Source organism: Peromyscus leucopus, chromosome 9 (genome assembly GCF_004664715.2).
Source record: "Peromyscus leucopus breed LL Stock chromosome 9, UCI_PerLeu_2.1, whole genome shotgun sequence".
Taxonomy (NCBI): Eukaryota; Metazoa; Chordata; class Mammalia; order Rodentia; family Cricetidae; genus Peromyscus; species Peromyscus leucopus.
In genome coordinates, this window is record NC_051070.1 from 943,687 (window position 1) to 961,571 (window position 17,885).

Here is a 17,885-nt window from a genome sequence, read left to right on the forward strand (position 1 = left end):
CAGAAAACAGAAAGGTATTTAATTAAGGCATGAGGACAAGGAACTAGAGCTGGGTAAGCTTTCAGGCTTTTGAGAAGCAATTCAGCTGAGATCCATTTGGATAAGGACTCAGAGGCTTCCAGTCTGAGGAAACAGGATCAGTTGAGGAACTGGCAAGGTGAGGTAGCTGTGGCTTGTTCTGCTTCTCTGGTCATTCAGTGTTCACCCCAATACCTGGCTCAGGTTTGATTTTATTAATAAGACCTTCTAAGATTCATACTACAGGGTCACCTAGTTATCGACGTGTTCTTAACAATATTAATGTATTTACAACAGTGCCCCCAACCTTCCCTCAGTGGAACGTGCACCAAGAATGATATTTGTACAACATACTGGGAACATACACAGCTGGAGGAAGGATTGGTAGCTAGATTCCTGCTGCTCTAGGAAGCACTCAGCTGTTCAGGAGGTAGAGGATCAATACTCTAAAGAACCTAGAAATTATTAATAGCTGAGAGTTTGGAGGCACCACATTTTACTCAAAGCTATTAATGTTACCAAAGTCCTCTTGAGACCACTCTCAGTCTTTTGACTGAAGAGACTCTTCTTTGTCAGTTTACATATCATAGCCCAGAACTTTACATAATCTCCCAAAATAATCTTATATATTACATTTAATCTGATATGTTTAAAATACCATCACCAGTGTTAGATATTTTTCTAATAAGTTCTGACATATTGAAACATGAACAGCAATAAAATTGGCTTAAAGAAATCATTAAGACTGTGAACTATTTAGACCAAAGTTCAAGCCAAGAAGTAACAGAAGAAACTAGGAATTTGGAGGTGTCAATCATCAACATCAAGGTAACTGGAAATATAGAGGTCAAAACTATGCATTGCGGCACAAGGCTGTAATCCCAGCACTCAGTAGATATATGATACCCCACATAAAGAAAGGAAGGGGAAAGAAAGAAAGGAAGGAGGGAAGAAAGGAAGAAAGGAATGAAGGGGAAAAACACAAAGTCTGTACAAAAAGGGTATTTTTAAGTGTGTATTCAAGAAGTCTCATCAAAGCAGGAGATAAAGCTGTCAGAATTGTCTCTTCCTGATATGTGTTCAGTTGTGGCCTCAGAAAGTTCTTCTACAGAATATATTGTATTAGAATGTATTCTAATCCTACCTAAGTTCCTATGATGTGATTTAACTGGAAATAGCATCTTTGTAAATATCATTAAGTTATGATGAGACTGCAAAAGTGAACCCAAACCCAGCTTGACTGGAGTCCCTGTAGGAAGTGAAGGGACACAGACATACACGAAGACAGATCTGGGAGTCAAGCATCCACAGGGAACAAGTATTGACCAAGTCACTCAAAGCTTAGAGAAACTCACAAGATGGGCCCTCCCCAGAACATCCAGAAAGAACTTACCCTGGGGACATCTTGGTCTCAAATTCTCAACCTCTGAAATGGAAGACAGTAAATATCTGCACCACTAAACTACCCAGGTTTGGGAACTTTATAACTTCAGCCCTGGGAAGTGAACATTTTCAAAACTTCCTTCTCCAACTTGAAGATGAAACTTTCAAAAACTTGGAAGATCCATGCCTGAATATTGGAAGCAAGAGAAGTCTAGACCAACTGGGGGCAGGGTGGTGAGCATTAGGGCCATTTCTTTGCTTTGAATTAATCCCTAAAAGTTTATCAATGTGAGATTTCCATGGAAGAAGATTCCTATAAATTGTTCCAAAATTCCATTTCAGATGGTTTTTTGATGAAACCAGATTACCTTCAAATGATACTGTTGTGTAATCCTTACCTATGTCTCATGCCCTGACATTCCAGGACCTCTGTTCTTGGTTAGTAAAGTCTCTTGATAATGAACTCTACCCCTAAGACTGTAGACTATGTTTTCAAGTTTATAATAGCAAAGTGATGATCATGTCAGTCTTTAATTGTGCTGGTTCAAAATGATGTGTGTATGTGTGTGTGTGTGTGTGTGTGTGTGTGTGTGTGTGTGTGTGTGTGTATGTGTGTGCTTTACTTGTTAGAGTAGATGTTTCTGTGTGTGTGCATGTGGAGGCCCAAGATTGATGCTGGTTGTCATTTCTCAGTTGCTTTCTATCCTTAGTTTTTCAGACAGAGTCTCTCACTGAACTTGGATAGGCTGGCTGGCCAATCGACTTTGGAGGTCACCCTATCTCCATGCACATACCCTCCACATCTGGGAGTATAGGAGTATGCTGCCCCCCCCCCAGTTTTTCCCATGGGTTCTGGAAATCTAAACTCAGACCTTCTTGCTTGTGTAGAAGGCAATTTTCTAACTTAGCCATTTCTCCACCCCTCAAAAATGACATTTAATACAGACTTTCACAGTATTCTAAAAGATTATTAAATCAAGATTATCTCAGTGTTTTGTTTTGTTTATTATGGTTCTGTTGTTTGTTTGTTTGTTTTGTAAAGAGTGAAGTAAAAATTTGCCCAAACTGGGGGACATTATTCTTCAACTCTGCCCAGCAGTGTTCCTTCCTGATCCCCACAGATGTTCTTTCTTTTTCCTCTCTTTAATCAAGAGCAGAACATATCTAAGAGCTTTTTGCCCCCAACCACTGAACACAACAAGGGCAGTAATAAAGTGAAATCTAACAGCATTCTTTTGTTTTCCAGCTCCTGTCATAGACAATAGGAAAATAGATTGTCCTGGTTCTGAGGACAAAAGCAAAATTGTTAGTCTTATGAAGTGTCTGACAGCTGTTTAATCATAAGCACACACATCCATGGCTGTGTTACCTGTTCCGAGGCATTAGAATGAGTTTTATCCTACACAGACCTGAGTACTAACCAAGCATGCATATTAGTGAGATGTGATTGCCTCTGTGGACTCAAGCTTCATGCATGCCATATGCTTCTTTCTTCCGAATAGTTCAAATATATTCCCATTTTTCCCAAAGCCTTCCTAGTTTCTGATTGTTCATTTATTCATCAAATATTTGAGTCCTTGCTATAAACAAAATGCTTCATCAGGCTCAATGGAGACAAGAATATGCAAATAACTTTACCACTCTGGAGTCTAATTTGAATGCAGGCTGAATATCCCTTGTGAAAATGCATGAAGCCAGAAACATTTCACACTTTGAAGTTGCTGGGATTTTGAAATATTCACATAGACTTTACTACCTGAGTATCCCTAATTTTCTCAGCCTGTATCTATAGATGTGATGTGACATTTTCAATTTGATGATGTCGGTCTTAACTCCTGGGTATTGTCTAGTATGATTGTTTCCTCCTTCTGGACTGGTATCTATGCTATCTTTATGGTCCCATAGGACTTTAGATCCAGCCTCTCACAAGGTCTTGGGAGATCTGATATGTCCTCTGGGAAGGCATTAGAAGCTGGATTTAGCTGTACTCACTGGTTCCAGCTCTATCCTTTATGCCAAATGTCTGTTCTCTTTTGCTGTTGTTTATACTGTACGAGACTTTTGAAAAAATAAATACCTTTAGCATCTCTCCTATTCATTACTGGGTATATGCTAACACCTCTCCACTCTATCAAACCTCAGCACCCAGTGCAGACAACAAGATAATCATCATCATCAGGGAGGGTTTGACAGCCAATTTTGGATGAAAAGCTGGACCTTGGATGTTCCTGGTTTGCATGCCAAGCACTGGCATAGGAGCTGCTGTGACTGAGTTCTGTGTGAGCAGCAGTTTCTCAGAACAGCATGAGTTTGCCAATGTTTAATTTTCTCCTTAATGAAAACCTAGATTGTATTAATAGATGCTATGAGACAGCTTGCTTTCCATTTGAGTGTGGGTGAAAATGAACATGAAATTCAGCAAAGGCACCCATTCCTTCCCATTTACATAATTTGCTCTCAAAATTCACTACCTTCCTGTGATTTTTTACTCTAAAAGTCCTGGAAATGAATTTCATGACTATTGAATGCTCAAGTGGCTCAGTGTATTTTTGATCAGGTCATTTTTATCTTGCTCTCCTATGACAGGAAAGTTTAGAATTAAGTGCCTTAGTCTCTTGGATGACCTACTTTAGGTGTAGACTTGACCTTGCTGAAATGACCAACAGGCTCTCATTCACTTCACACACCTGGATGACCATCGTAGTTGAGAGAAGTGGCTATCAGGAGGGAAGGGTATAGACAAGCATTGGGAGTTCAATGTAAACATGGAGAGATGCTTCTTAGCAGAGGCAAGCAACAGAAGAGCTTAGAGAAAAATCACTTCATAGATTCCTGTGAAAATAAAAGGCTGGTTATATGGAAGCCCTTTGGCTTCCCACATCCATTTAGCATTTCTCATGGTAGCCACTGAGAACTCCTCTGAACCATCCAAGATAGGAGAGAACTAGAAGATATGGTACTCCCAGGACTAGTCTCAGAATATTTCTTAATTCTCCAGCAGTTGCTAACGCTCTGGGTAAGATCTTATCCCTAGTCATATCCAGGCTACACATGGTAGGATTACTATGCCTCCATCCTTACTGTTCTCCAGAAGGAAGATGTCAATGTCTTCAAACAGCAAACATATTGTACTCAAATCCAGTGACTATACCAGGCAGTCAGACAGCTCAGCAAGCTTCCGTATAACCAGCCTAGTTCAGAGAAGTGGCTAACAGGAGGGAAGGGTATAGACAAGCATTGGGTCAGATCTGAGACAAAAGGTCCCTAATTAATGATAACCAAGGCTGAACCAGAAGCTACAGAATCTGTCTTTTATTTCCCCTTTACTGTCATTCAGCTTTCCTGTACTAGAGGATGGATGACTTCATTGTTGACCTTTCCTCATATTCTAGGTTAAACTTGCTCATTATTAAACATAGTAAGGCAAACTGATCCCTGACTTTCTCATGCATGAATATTGTGTACTCTGATATTAATAAAAAAAGTCTTACAATGTTTCTCAGAAAAGAGAAATATGCATATTGTTTTGCTCAGTGTTAGCTCTATTTTCATTCTGTTTTGCATAAAATATGTTGATTAATGTAAATTTTCAGAGTGAATCTAATAAACTCTTTTATCAAAGGATGCAAAACTTTTCAACAACTCTGCTATTGACAGCAGGCACTCTAAGGAATAATATTTAGAAATGTGTGATTGATACCTGAAAAGGAACCACTTAAAGGGAAAGAGCACTGCTAGGGTCCAGGCACAGTCAAATTTAATGTGCTTTGTTTGTTTGTTATAGCATAATTTATACAACTTTATAGGAATGCTAAGATGAAACAAATCAGGTAACTTCCTGAAGATCAAGAAGACAGAAAAAGAAGTTACAAATAAGCAAAGAGGAGAGTTCAAAAAGTGAATGTGAAGCTAGACTGGAGTAGAGAATGGTATGAGCTCAGTTTGTTTTAAGAGAGATTATAGATGATAGATGAACAGAAATATAAAGATAGATAGATAGATAGATAGATAGATAGATAGATAGATAGATAGATAGATAGATAAAGTGGATATATACATGTATATGGTTCTACAGTTCTACAAGGTACATGCACACAGGTAAGTAAACATAAACAAAACTAAATATAGACACATATGCATGAGGCTTATTACACACATGCATACTAGTTCTCCTGAGAACAAGAAAACTTAATAGCAAGAATACAGTAGTCCACTTTCAGTAGTTTCTCTTCCCTTAATTTGAGTTATTCAAAGTCAACTGCACACCGAAAGTATTAAATGAAAAATTCTAAAATTAACAACTCATAAGTTCTGAAGTACTTGATACTCTAAGCAATGTGGTAAAGTCTCTGGCCATCCCACTCTGTCCTGCCCCCAATACACTACAGATATGGGTCATCCGTTAGTCCAGTGTTCCCAGTCTGTGTACATCACCCACTCATCAATCATTTAGCAGCCAATTCAGTCTTCACACAGGCCATATAGACTGTTAAGGAACTGCAGTGCCTGTGTTCAAGTAAACCTTATTTAATCACAGGCTCAAAGCACAAGTAATGAATGATGTTGTCATTTCAGACATCCAAGATGATCTGTAAAGTGCTTCCTTTAACTGAAAAGGTAAAATGTAGTAAGATATTTTAAGTGACACCATTTATACAATTATATTATTACATAATTTATACAAGTTGTATTATTATAGTATTATTATAATTGTTATATTTCATTACTAGTTTCTATAATTTGTCTCTTACTGTACTTAATTTCTAAATTAAACTTTTACACAGATGTTTATATGTAGGAGAACACAATATATTAGGGGTAGCTTACTATCTGTGCTTTCAAACTTGACTGAAGGTCTTGAAACATATTTCTCCTTAAATGAGAGGGAACTGTGTATACTAGTAACAAAGGAGGAAACTTAATGCTAAGGTCTGGCCCCAGCATTGTGTGATATAAAAAATGAGAAAGGGGGGGGGGGAATATGAATGTGGGTAAGAAAATATGTATGAAGAGTAGATAATACTTCTGAAGGGTCACACACACCCTGCCAGTGCCAGAAGGATGAGTGCTTTGAGCATTAAAATAAATAGACTCATACTGATTTATCCCCTAAGGATTGACCTAAGAGTTCATGTTCATAGTTAGACCCAGTTTCAAAAACACTGAAAGAATGAAAAAGCTACAAGTCTATAACTAAATAAATAAATGGAAGAGATGGCCTTCTTTTTTCTCAGAAGTGTGGAGAAACAGAAATAACCAAACAAGAAGCAGAAGTCCCCAGGAGGATACTCCAGCTGTTGCTACAGGCAAGACCTGCTCGGCTGGTGGGTGCAAAAATCAGAGCAAAAACTCTGAGAAGCCATATTTGCATGACCTAAAAGAAACACCACTCAGACATATTTTTAAATTATTACAGCAATCTTCACAAGTGTCTGCAAATTCTATGCTGTCCCTACCTTCAAAAACACAAAGCTAAATTGATCTATTCCAAGGGACAGCTGGAGTTAGTAACTGGCACTTAGTTAATGTAACCTTACAGTGTGAATGAAGCTAGCTGACATCAGCTTACCCAGGTGACAGCAGTTTATACCATCTATAGTAAGGCATGTTGGTTTCATATTCCTCCAAGTGTGGTAAAAATGGTATAACATTTCCATAGCATTCTGCCAAAAACTTTCAAAACATCAGCATTGCCATGAGAAACATCAGACATCCTGAAATTAAGAGGTAATTAGAAAACTACCCAAGTGGTTATCTTCAAGGCCATCAACATCAATAACACAGGGAAAAATGGAGTAATTGATACAGCAGTGAGGAGAACAAAAGACATGGCCATGGAAGAGAGTGCTGTGTCATAGATGGAATTCTAGAACAAGAAAGAGGCCTTTGTGCAAAAGCATGGCAATTCCAAATAATCCCTTCACTGTAATTAGGGGTACACAACTAAGGCTAACTTCTGGATTTGGGAAATGTTCCATGGTTACATAAGATGCAAGTTTAAGAAGAATATGGATCAAGGACATACAGAAATGTTTTGTGCTTTTTGCAATTGTTAAATAAGTTTAAAAATCATTTCAAGCTGGGTGGTGGTGGCACATGCCTTTAATCCCAGCACTCAGGAGGCAACGGCAGGCAGGTCTTTGTGAGTTCGAGGCCATCCTGGGCTACAGAGTGAGATCCAGGAAAGGCACAAAGCTACACAGAGAAACCCTGTCTCAAAAAAAACAAAAAATAAAAATTAAAAAAAATTAAAATAATCATTTCAAAAATATAGTGGACTTTCAAAAATAGAGTAAGAATTTTCTATGGTAAATAATATAACATGACATGTCAAAGTCAAAATAATGTTACCTTGTTCAATGATAGCATATAAAGCTTCATATAAGGAGATTTATTTTGTATATAGGTCCTGTTTAGCTTATTTTAATGCATTTTTAGTCTTAAACAGTAGGAACACATACTCTATTGAGAGCCAATGCTTTGTTTCTTGTTTCTTGAAGAAAATCCAATGATTTGCCTTTTTTCTTCCGAACTTTTAGAGAGATTGATGGCATAGGTCAGTATAATTGATTTTCCATTATAAGGAAATCCAGGGAAGAGTAACAAAGTGATGAGAAATAGCACAATGGCCCACCTCAGCCAGTTCATGGTCATCACTGCTGTTTCATTCTCTGCTCATCCCATCACCATTATGTTCTTCTCCCCTTCAGCATGATAGGCTAATGTGAAGCCATGGGCCGCAAATAGTTCTTCACTCATTAAAAAGTTATTATCTCAATAGGAGAAAAGTGTGCATGATTAGAAAGGTATAGTGCAGAGCCCAGGCCAGCAAGATGGAATTTAAGATGTGCCCAATTCAGATTAGACTTCACAAGCTTGAAGAAATGTCAGAAATGATTAATTTTGTTAGTAAAGTAGAAAGGAGAATTCTATATAAAGAGACTGTCAGGCATGGAATAGCAGAAACAGCAGTCTGTCTGTTATGTAGAAACAAGATTTGGAGGGAGCAAGATAGTTTGGGGAAGTTCGTGTTCAGAAATCAGAAGATTTGTGGGTGACTCAGCAGAACTGATTTGATCTCCTTGGACCTGTGCCCTCACCCACAGAATGATATGACAATAGCACTGGTTGTGAATCCTACTCCTGGGAGCTACTGTAAGGATTAAATAATATTAGCATGCAAAGTGCTGAGGGCGATATCCAGCCCCCATGTTTACTGCCCAACCTCCCAATTAATTGCTTCTCTGAGGAATATTCCTGTAGCAGATGGTTTAGGAAGGAATTTTGAGACTTACATTAAGGAAGGAATAGCTGCTGTGAGCAAGTGACATCCTATGAAGTCACACGGACAGAACTGAATGGTATGGAAGCAATACAGAACCTATGTTAGGGTAGGGCGACCATCTTAGACCACCTGCTGTACTCAGTTACAGGAAGGACTTCAGGAATGTGCCTTGACAACTCAACAGATTCGGAGCAGTATGCTCCTGCAGACATTCTGTCTGAGGTTTATGGCCCTTGAAGATACCCAGATAATCCTGCTGAGCAAGTTGTGGTTCCCCACCAAAAGTACAACCCAATAGTTTCAAATGTGGTTTCCCACCAGAAGTCTAGACCAATAGTTTCGAAAAATCACTTTGCCCCATACTCCTTCTACCCAGTCCCGAATTGCCAAAGCATGTGATCCCTGGCTTGCAGTTTTTCCCTATAAAACCCTCTACCCCCGGGTCTGCCGCTGCTGCTGCACTTCCCTCCATCTGTCTGGTCGTGGCCCAGGTTGAACCTGACAGTAAAAGGACCCTTATGTGCTTGCACTAGAAACTGGCTCCTTGGTGGTCTCGGGGTTTCGAGAAACAAGTGCAACAACGGAAGATATAGCCAACAAGGTTGGGGCACAGAGGGTGCGGCATTGGAGGACATTCAAGGTCATGCTCAGAGGACTGGCACTTCTGCATATAAGTGTCAGTCCCAGAATTACTTTAAGGACCAGAGAAGCACAATGTTGTTTCTTTTGATTTGGGGGTGGGGTGGGGGGTGCGAGCTCCTGAAGGAGGGATTTAAAGGAAGACTAAGACAAAAGCCAGTGAGTGTGCTTAGGGAGCTTCATTTGGGTGTCTCTACTTCATAATCATGTGACCCCTGAAGTTAACCACAAAGAAAGAGCCTGGAGGAACCCTCCTGAGGGTTATGGTGAGATCAGAGTGCAGAGCAAAGCAGACAGCTTCTTCTCAAAGAAGTCAGTTTGGCGTGGTTAGAACAGTAAAGGAGACATGATCAGGAAAAAAGTGTTTTTTATTTCCATCTTTGATTTCATGTTTACAATTAGGAATCTTAAAAAAGAAATCATTCACCTCAGCAAAGAGGAAGAAATGGGACAGAGAGGAGGACATGGGAGAGAGTAGGAGAGCACACATTCAGTCTTCTTTATACGGCCCCCTTTCAGATGAATTCAACTTCTGGTAAAGTCCACAACTACTTGGCACAGTGATAGCTTGGTTTCTATAGTACATTTCCAGAGTGATTCAGATTACAAGCAATAAATAGGCTGTCTCACTTAAATATCTGGCATTTATATAAAAGAATGATAATCCTCATTTTTCATTTGAGAGCACTGAAATCCAAAATGCCTAAGAGTTTAAAAACTGAACTGAAGCTCAATTCCACATCTTCATCTTTCACCATTTACTAAGATATGCTATTGCCTGTGTGACCTAGTTAATGTCCCTGCTGCTGCTGCATAAACACAACCAAAACCAACTCAAAGAAGAAAGGGTCTATTTCATCTTAGAGGTTACAGTCGACCATTGAAGGAAGACAAGGCAGGAAGTCAAAGCAAAAAACAGAGAGGAATGCTGCCTATTGGCTTGCTTTCTCTGGCCTGCTCAGCTGCCATTCTGATACAACCCAGACATGGTACTCCACACAGTGGAATGGGGCCTTCTACACCAATTTTAACTTACACAATTTTTAAAATGTCCCCACAAACATGCCCACAGGTCAGTCGAACAAAGGCAACTCCTCAGTTCAGATTCCTTCTTCCAAGGTGTGTGAGTGTGTCTGGGGTTGTATCAAGTTGACAAAAAACTATGCTATATATTTTATATCAAAAAATGAGATGGCAATTGTACAAACACTTTAACATATGCTGTGTTTGTGTGCATGCATGTGTATGTGATTGTGTGTGTGGTTGTGTGTGTGTAGTATACATATAAAGACTTTACCTTGGCTCTCCCCTCTTACCAAGTATCTAGATTACATGAAATTCTAATGTGATTTCATCTGAAGTAGAGGAAAACAGTGCATTTTTATCATAATGAGTATATTTCTATGACTCAGTCAGTTCCTAAATGGAAACAACTATGTCTCAGTTGACTAACACAAAAGAAATCTAATGTAAAATGGAGGTGTTGAGATTTCTAAGAAAAAAGCAGACAAAAGCAATCTTGACTTATCAGCAATTCTCTAACAGTTAACTAGTTGCATAAATGGGTTTTTAATGAATGATAATCTAAGAACAATTCATGTGGTCAGTTCAACAAGGCAGTCTACTCTTAAAGTTCCTTTTTCCTCTTACCAACCAGTAAAAGCTGCTAGAAATATTTTTCACACCTTCTGAAAGACATTTAAAGCTTGTAAGATATGAAGTTCAGTGTAAAGAGCATGAAAGTAAACATTTCAGACATGTCATGAGGTAATATTAATGCCACTGTCCTTCCTAAGTGCTCTGCTGAGCTCTTAAATCCGCAAGTGCAAAACCACACTGCAGTCCCTGGTGACCCAGCTCTTCCCCACCGCCTTGCCAGGCCCACCATATGGATGCATGGGCAACAGAGCAGAACCTCTAGGGAGACAGAAAAGCAAACAATCACTAATTCAACTAATTAGTTCACATTATGAAATTACTGTGAGGATTTTGGGGTGTTGGCTTTCATATAAACAAGCTGCAGAGATGGCTCTGCAGTTAAGAGCACTTGCTACTCTTGTAGGAGACCCTTAGTTCAGCTCCCAGCACCCTTGTGACTGAGAAACACCTGTAACTCCAGCTCCAAGGAATCTGATGTCACCTTCTGGTCTTTGAGAATAACCACATGCATAAGTGCTCACACACACACACACACACACACACACACACACACACCACATACATATAAATAAAAATAAAAACAATATTAATTTAAATACATATCATACAATTAATTCATCTGTATTTTAAAATTATTATGAATGTTCTTAGGTAACAGCTATCATATAGAAATGTAGCCATAGACCAACTGAGAAATGAACCTTCCAATTTAATATGGATGGCTTGAATTTATGCACCAAGGTAATAAAAATCCATTTGACTTTGGGAGTATTGAACTTGCTAAAGATTTTGTAAAAGGAAGGAAATTAGCAGAAAATATTTTAAGTAAACATTTGTGACATGTACAGTATTGCCACTTTGTGTGTATGAATTCATTGCCCTTTGTGTGTATGAATTCATTGCCCTTTGTGTGTATGAATTCATTGCCCCTTGCCTGTGTAAAAATAAAAGCTCCTCCCTGTAGGTGCTCCTTACTTCACAGAGCAGGGAAAGCAAGGTAGTCCTCACACTTTACATCAAGTATTTATGGTTACACACATTATTAAAAGCCAACATGTTTGCTCTTTACCCCACCTAAACCATCTGTTTTAATCCAGAAGCCATTTCGTTTGGGTTGTAAAATTTGTGCAAACAAATTAGTTAGAGAAGCCCCCTTGAAAAATGATGATGTGTAGTTCACAAAGATCCTGCATTCCGAATTGCTGTCAGTGTAGATGCAAAAAAGCCAGACACCACCACCAGGTAAAGATGCATGGAGAATCCAGCCGTACTTTAATTCCATAACTTAGAGGAGGGATTCCTGTGTGAACACAGTGTGACGATTTTTCATATTCTGAACAGCTAATGGCCACTTTTCAGTTGTACTAACTCACATATCTGTGCACAACCCCCTTCATCCAGCAAGGATTTGATTTGAAAAATAAGAATATTTCACAAGTCTAGGTATTTTCTAAATTATTTTCTTTTAGAAAAATCACACCAAAAAATTACAACCAACATGAATGTGCTCCTCCCGCTCAGTCATTTGTCATGGCGTTCTGAAACGGGATGTGGCGGGGTAGTGTCTGACTCCCTGGGCAGAAGAAAGCACAGGCTGAAACAGGGAGATGGGAGCAATGAGGCAGACAGGGTATGTGTCATGCAGCACAATTATGCCCGAACTCTCTTGAGAGGGCTGGGAAAGCAGAGACTCTCAACCACCCAACGTGTGCAATGATATCTCAGCTTAACAGATGCCGAGCTGTGGAAGAGCGAAAGCTTAGATTTATATTTTTTTTAAAGCTCAAGGTTTGAAACTTTTTTCTTTCTTTGGTTGTAATTTCTCTTTTGCAAATGCACTTTCTTCTCCTTTGCTGTGTGAGCCTGTCACAAAGCAGTCATATGCTCTGTGGACTGCAGGCAGACTTCTCGCTCAGTGGAAACCATTATCAACTCCTTCCGGAGTGCCATTCTTTACATTAGGTTTTTCAACATGAAGAGGAAAGTCTCAGAGTCCTCTGCACTGTGTCTTCCCCTCAAGGCTTCAGATATTTTAAATTTTATCAATCATTTACAATTATAATTACTTTATTTTTAAAAACCTTGCATTGGAGAGAGGATAGTTTAACAATCTTAAATTCATATTTAGTCCTTTTACTGATATTAGTCATTCATCTACATCAAAGTGTACCTGTTTTTAGAAAATGTGTGTGGACAAGAAAGAATGAAAAGTTAGGATAAGAGGTAGAATATCATTTTACAGAATGTTAATTAACTTTGTGAGAGGTTTCAAAGTATCATAAAGTACTTTTATCTGATCTGATGACCTTGATCTTCCTGACCCCCAGCATATCCCACCCCCAACACACCCCGCCCCCAGCACTCCCCGCCCCCAACACACCCCGCCCCCAGCACACCCCGCCCCAGCACACCCCGCCCCCAGCACTCCCCGCCCCCAGCACACCCCGCCCCCAACACACCCCGCCCCCAGCACACCCCGCCCTCAGCACACCCCGCCACCAGCACACCCCGCCCCCAGCACTACCCGCCCCAGCAACCCCACCCTCAGCACACCCCACCACCAGCACACCCCGCCCCCAGCACACCCCGCCCCCAGCACACTCTACCACCAGCACACCCCGCCCCCAGCTTGGCTCCACTTCCCATCTTGTTCTTTGTGTTTGTGTCTTGGTCAAGCTTGTGGATTAGGGAAGTCAGAATGGTCAGGTTGTAATAGCGATGAAATAGAAGTTACATGATTTTGTTCAAATGTATCATCTGTCTACTTTTAAGCTTTTCATTGAACTGAAATAAACATAGGATGAGGACATTTGCTGATGTTTTCCAAAAATAATGCACCCAAACTGAACAGATCAAGACAACTGTACCTTGGAAACCATTTGACCTTACAACTATCTGGCCATTGTTTTCTACTTGCCCCTAGAACATTGACCTCACTGAAAATTAGCAATATAGAATATTGTTGTCTATTTGCTGACCTTGTCTCCCAATATATCCTCTTTTGTTATGTCTGGCTTCTTGCCATCAATACTGCACTATAAAATTTAACCACATTTTATATTAGGCTGTGTCTCATTCATTTCAAGTGTTTAAATAGATAAGGTTTGTTTTTCTAGTCTATTGATGGGCGTTTGGGTGGTTTACAGGCAGGACTCACAAATGCCATTGCCGTAGACATGAGGGCATGGCTGTAGCATACATGCTCCTGTAGTATACAGGCTCATGGAGGTGCACAGGAAAAGAGGGGGCTCATGGAATTTCTGGAAAGGTGCTGTTCCTGCTCATAGGAGGCAATTTCACAGCACCTGTGCAAGCAGCCACCCCCCCCCACCCTTGCTCTCTTCTCCAGACCTGGCTGCATGTCTGAGCAGCCTTGGTTCTCACCATTCAAGAGGAAGCTTTGCAAGACCAGGGAGAATGTTGAGTCATTCACAGGAGCTTTGCCACTGCTCTTTGTAGTTTTGTAGCTCAATGACCAATTCCTGTTGAGCTTTAATTTATTTCCAACCATATTCTATTTTCACTCTCTGGGTGGGTGCTATGAAAAGGAAATTTAAAAGTGGAATCTAGCCCCTAAGGAGCTTAAATGCTCTTGGGAATAGTAATATCCCTAATGCAAGTTAGAATTCCATAAGATTCATTTTTAAAACATGGAAGCAAGATTTTTAAAAATATTATTAGCCTACTGTACTGATCACTGTGTCCTAGAGAATGATTAGTTATAGTTTGACATATCCCCATCATGCTGCTGACAAAAATGTGTCAACCTAAACATGATCCATTTATCAGCTTGTCAGTTACAAACATCATGACCAGTTAAATGCCACAAGAGTCTAACTTTATTCAATTATTTATTATTTATTATATTATTATATTATTATATATCAATTATTTATTCAATAGAAAGTTCCTACACACTACACCAGAAAAGTTACCCCGCACAATTAACAAATAGATACCATCTACATCTCTGCCTGCCCTACCAGGCTTTCTTTTTCTTCTACGTTGTATGTGAGAGTTTCTCTGTCACCCACTTAGTGCCATTTATTCAGTGGCTATTTTCTTAGCTGACTTCACGTTAACCACTATGCCAGGACCCAGACAGGATGAATGTGAGGAAAGAAACACCACCAGCTTCCCAGCCCTCTGGGCCTCGTTCTTTTGGAAAAAGACCTTGCCAGGCTTATGTGAGACAAAACTATTTGAAATGATGCTATGTATGATGGGTCTAAGTATCTCCCAAAACTGAGCTTCAGAAAGAGACTTGACTTGGAAATTGGGCCTTTGCAGAAGAAAACAGTCATTCTGGATGAGAGTGAGTCCTGAATCTGATGTCTGCTTTCCTTATTAGAGAAACAGGAGGGAGGTTCAGGGACAGGCACTGGGAAGAAAACATGTGGCACTGGAAATAGAGGTGGAGGAATGAGCCACAAGCCTGCAGAGAATTGTAGGAAGTTAGGAAATAGTGAAGGTGAACTTTCCCTGGAGCCCTCAGAGGAATTTCCTCAATTGGGAAATTAATTCATTGATACTGGGAGTTGGTAGCTTCTGATTCATGGAGTTACAAATCTTTTGATAACTGCTATAGCAGCCTAGAGAACTGCTAAAAATGTGTGTTAGAATGAACCTGAAGAAACTGAAAATTTCTCACTGTTTTGACACACGTAAACAGCATCATTCTGTGGCCGAGCCCTACACGCTATGATCTCCTAAGGGGCAGAATGTGGTGGTCAGAGAAAGATTCTCTGAAGAACTACCTGAGGAACTAAAATCCTGAAATCAAGTAGAATTTCGTGAAGTGTAGAATGAATCTTAGAAGGTCTTATTAATAAAAAACAATCCTGGAGCCAGGTACTGGGGTGAACACTGGAAGATCAGAGAGACAGAACAAGCCACAGCTAACCTCACCTGGCCAACTTCTCATCTGGTCTTGTTTCCTCAGACTGGAAGCTTCTGTGTCCTCATATCCGAATGGCTCTCAGCTGAACTGTGCTGCTCAAAACCTAAAAGCTTAACCAGCCAAATGCTTCTAGTTTCTGGTCCTCACGCCTTATATGTCTTTCTGCCTTCTACCATCACTCCCTGGGATTAAAGGCTTGCTTTCTGGGATTAAAGGCGTGTGTCACCATGCCTGGCTCTTTCCAATGTGACTTTGAACTCACAGAGATCCCAGATGGATTTCTGCCTCTGGAATGCTAGGATTAAAAGTTTGAGTGCCACTTGTATCTAGTGGCTGTTCTGTCTCTGACCCCAGATAAGTTTATTAGGGTGCACAATATTTTGGGGAACACAATACCACCACAGTGAAGTTCAAGAAAGAAAGAGGGAAAGGGGACCAGCAGAAGGCCCCGAAGGAATGAAGGGTTGTAAATTCATGGGGTCTAAAAGAGGATACAATGAGAACATCGAGTAAACTAAAACTACAGAGGTAGGACAGGAGGGAAGTAAGACTCTGAGTCCAAATGTAAGGCTTTGATCATCTTTGCTTTAAAAGTATAAGAGTAACAACAGAAAGGTTTTAAGGCAAAAATTGAGATTTCTGTAACCGTGGAATGGAGAAATGTATGACCAGGGGCTGACTTGGGAGTAAAAGCCCAGTCAGGGAGGTTCTGGTGAGGACGGAAGGAGCTGGCAGACGAAGAGGGTTTTAGGGAAGGTCTTAGAATTTTCATTTTGGTGAGATGTTCTGACCAACGTAACCTTTGCCTTGGTGTCTCTTACTAGCATAATATACAATTCAGACCCTCCTTGGCAGCCAACTTAGTCACGCACAGTCATGCTCCTACCTAAAATGACTATCAGAGTTTGGGAAATTATACCTTGACTTATTTTGCTTATTTCTGTCTTCACTCTTGCTTTGTGTTCCCAAGCACTCTGGTCTTTTCTCTTCCAGGGTAACCGTTATCTTTTATGGATAACTGTTTATTTAGCTATTTGGGTTATGGGTTATGATGTGGGCTGGGTGAGGGGAAAGGCAGACCCCCTTTTGTTTGTATAGCCCCAGTGTTTTTCATAAAATCTGGCTCATGGGATTGGTTCTACAAGTGACAGCAGGAGAATCTAAACAAATGAGTCAGCAAATGCAACTGAGCAAGCGCCTCTCAGTGCCATCAATCTTACCAGGCGTTGGTATGCTATCACTGACCGCCCTGCTGTCTGGTCTGCCTTAATAAGTCAGCAGCTTTTTCTTTCTCTGTGGACCCAACTTACACTGGCAAATTTTCACCAGTTCTATATCAGTAACCAGTTAGAAATCAGTTACTTTTTCATAAGCCTTCATTTTTCGTATTACTCTCATGACATGGAAATGCCTGTGCTTTTTATTTTGTGGCCCTGGGTACTATGGCCTTAACATCTTCAACATTATCAAAAAGCCACCATGTTATATGAATGTTTTCTGCATACATCACCACACTGAAGGACAGCAAACAGCAGTAGCCCTCTCCCTGAATAAGATTTCCACCTCAGATCAAAGGCTATTCACAAAATCTAATACATGTCTGCGTAGTTAAGGTAATACATATTTTACAAAATTAAAATGAAATAATCATATACAGCGAAAGGTGAGAAAACTAGAAATGAGGACCCAAGACCTTGCTATTCACTCCAGATCAGATGGAAGCTGAGCCATCTATCATTGGAACTGAAGCCTAGTGTCCAAATGCAGCATTTCTGTTCCTTCTGACCAATTCACATCTCTGTAAGAGGTACCCTGCCCATCCTTTCTGTTTATCACAGCTCTCTTGACTTCTACTGCTAATTTCCACAATCCTGATCAAAACTTTGTCATTCTAAAGTAAAAAGACATTTCAAAAGGGGGCCATAAGCAAATAGCTTTGATGCCCTCTTATCTCATTTGTGAATTGGTAGGACCAATTTTACAGTTTGGAGAGGGACAGAA

General features: G+C 40.1%; 1 protein-coding gene across 5 annotated transcripts in view; it reads left to right on the forward strand.

Annotated features, from left to right (window-relative positions):
- Nalcn (sodium leak channel, non-selective) overlaps positions 1 to 17,885 on the forward strand; it is a 309,764-nt gene that overhangs the window by 209,192 nt on the left and 82,687 nt on the right. The gene's annotated exons all lie outside the window — the stretch shown is intronic.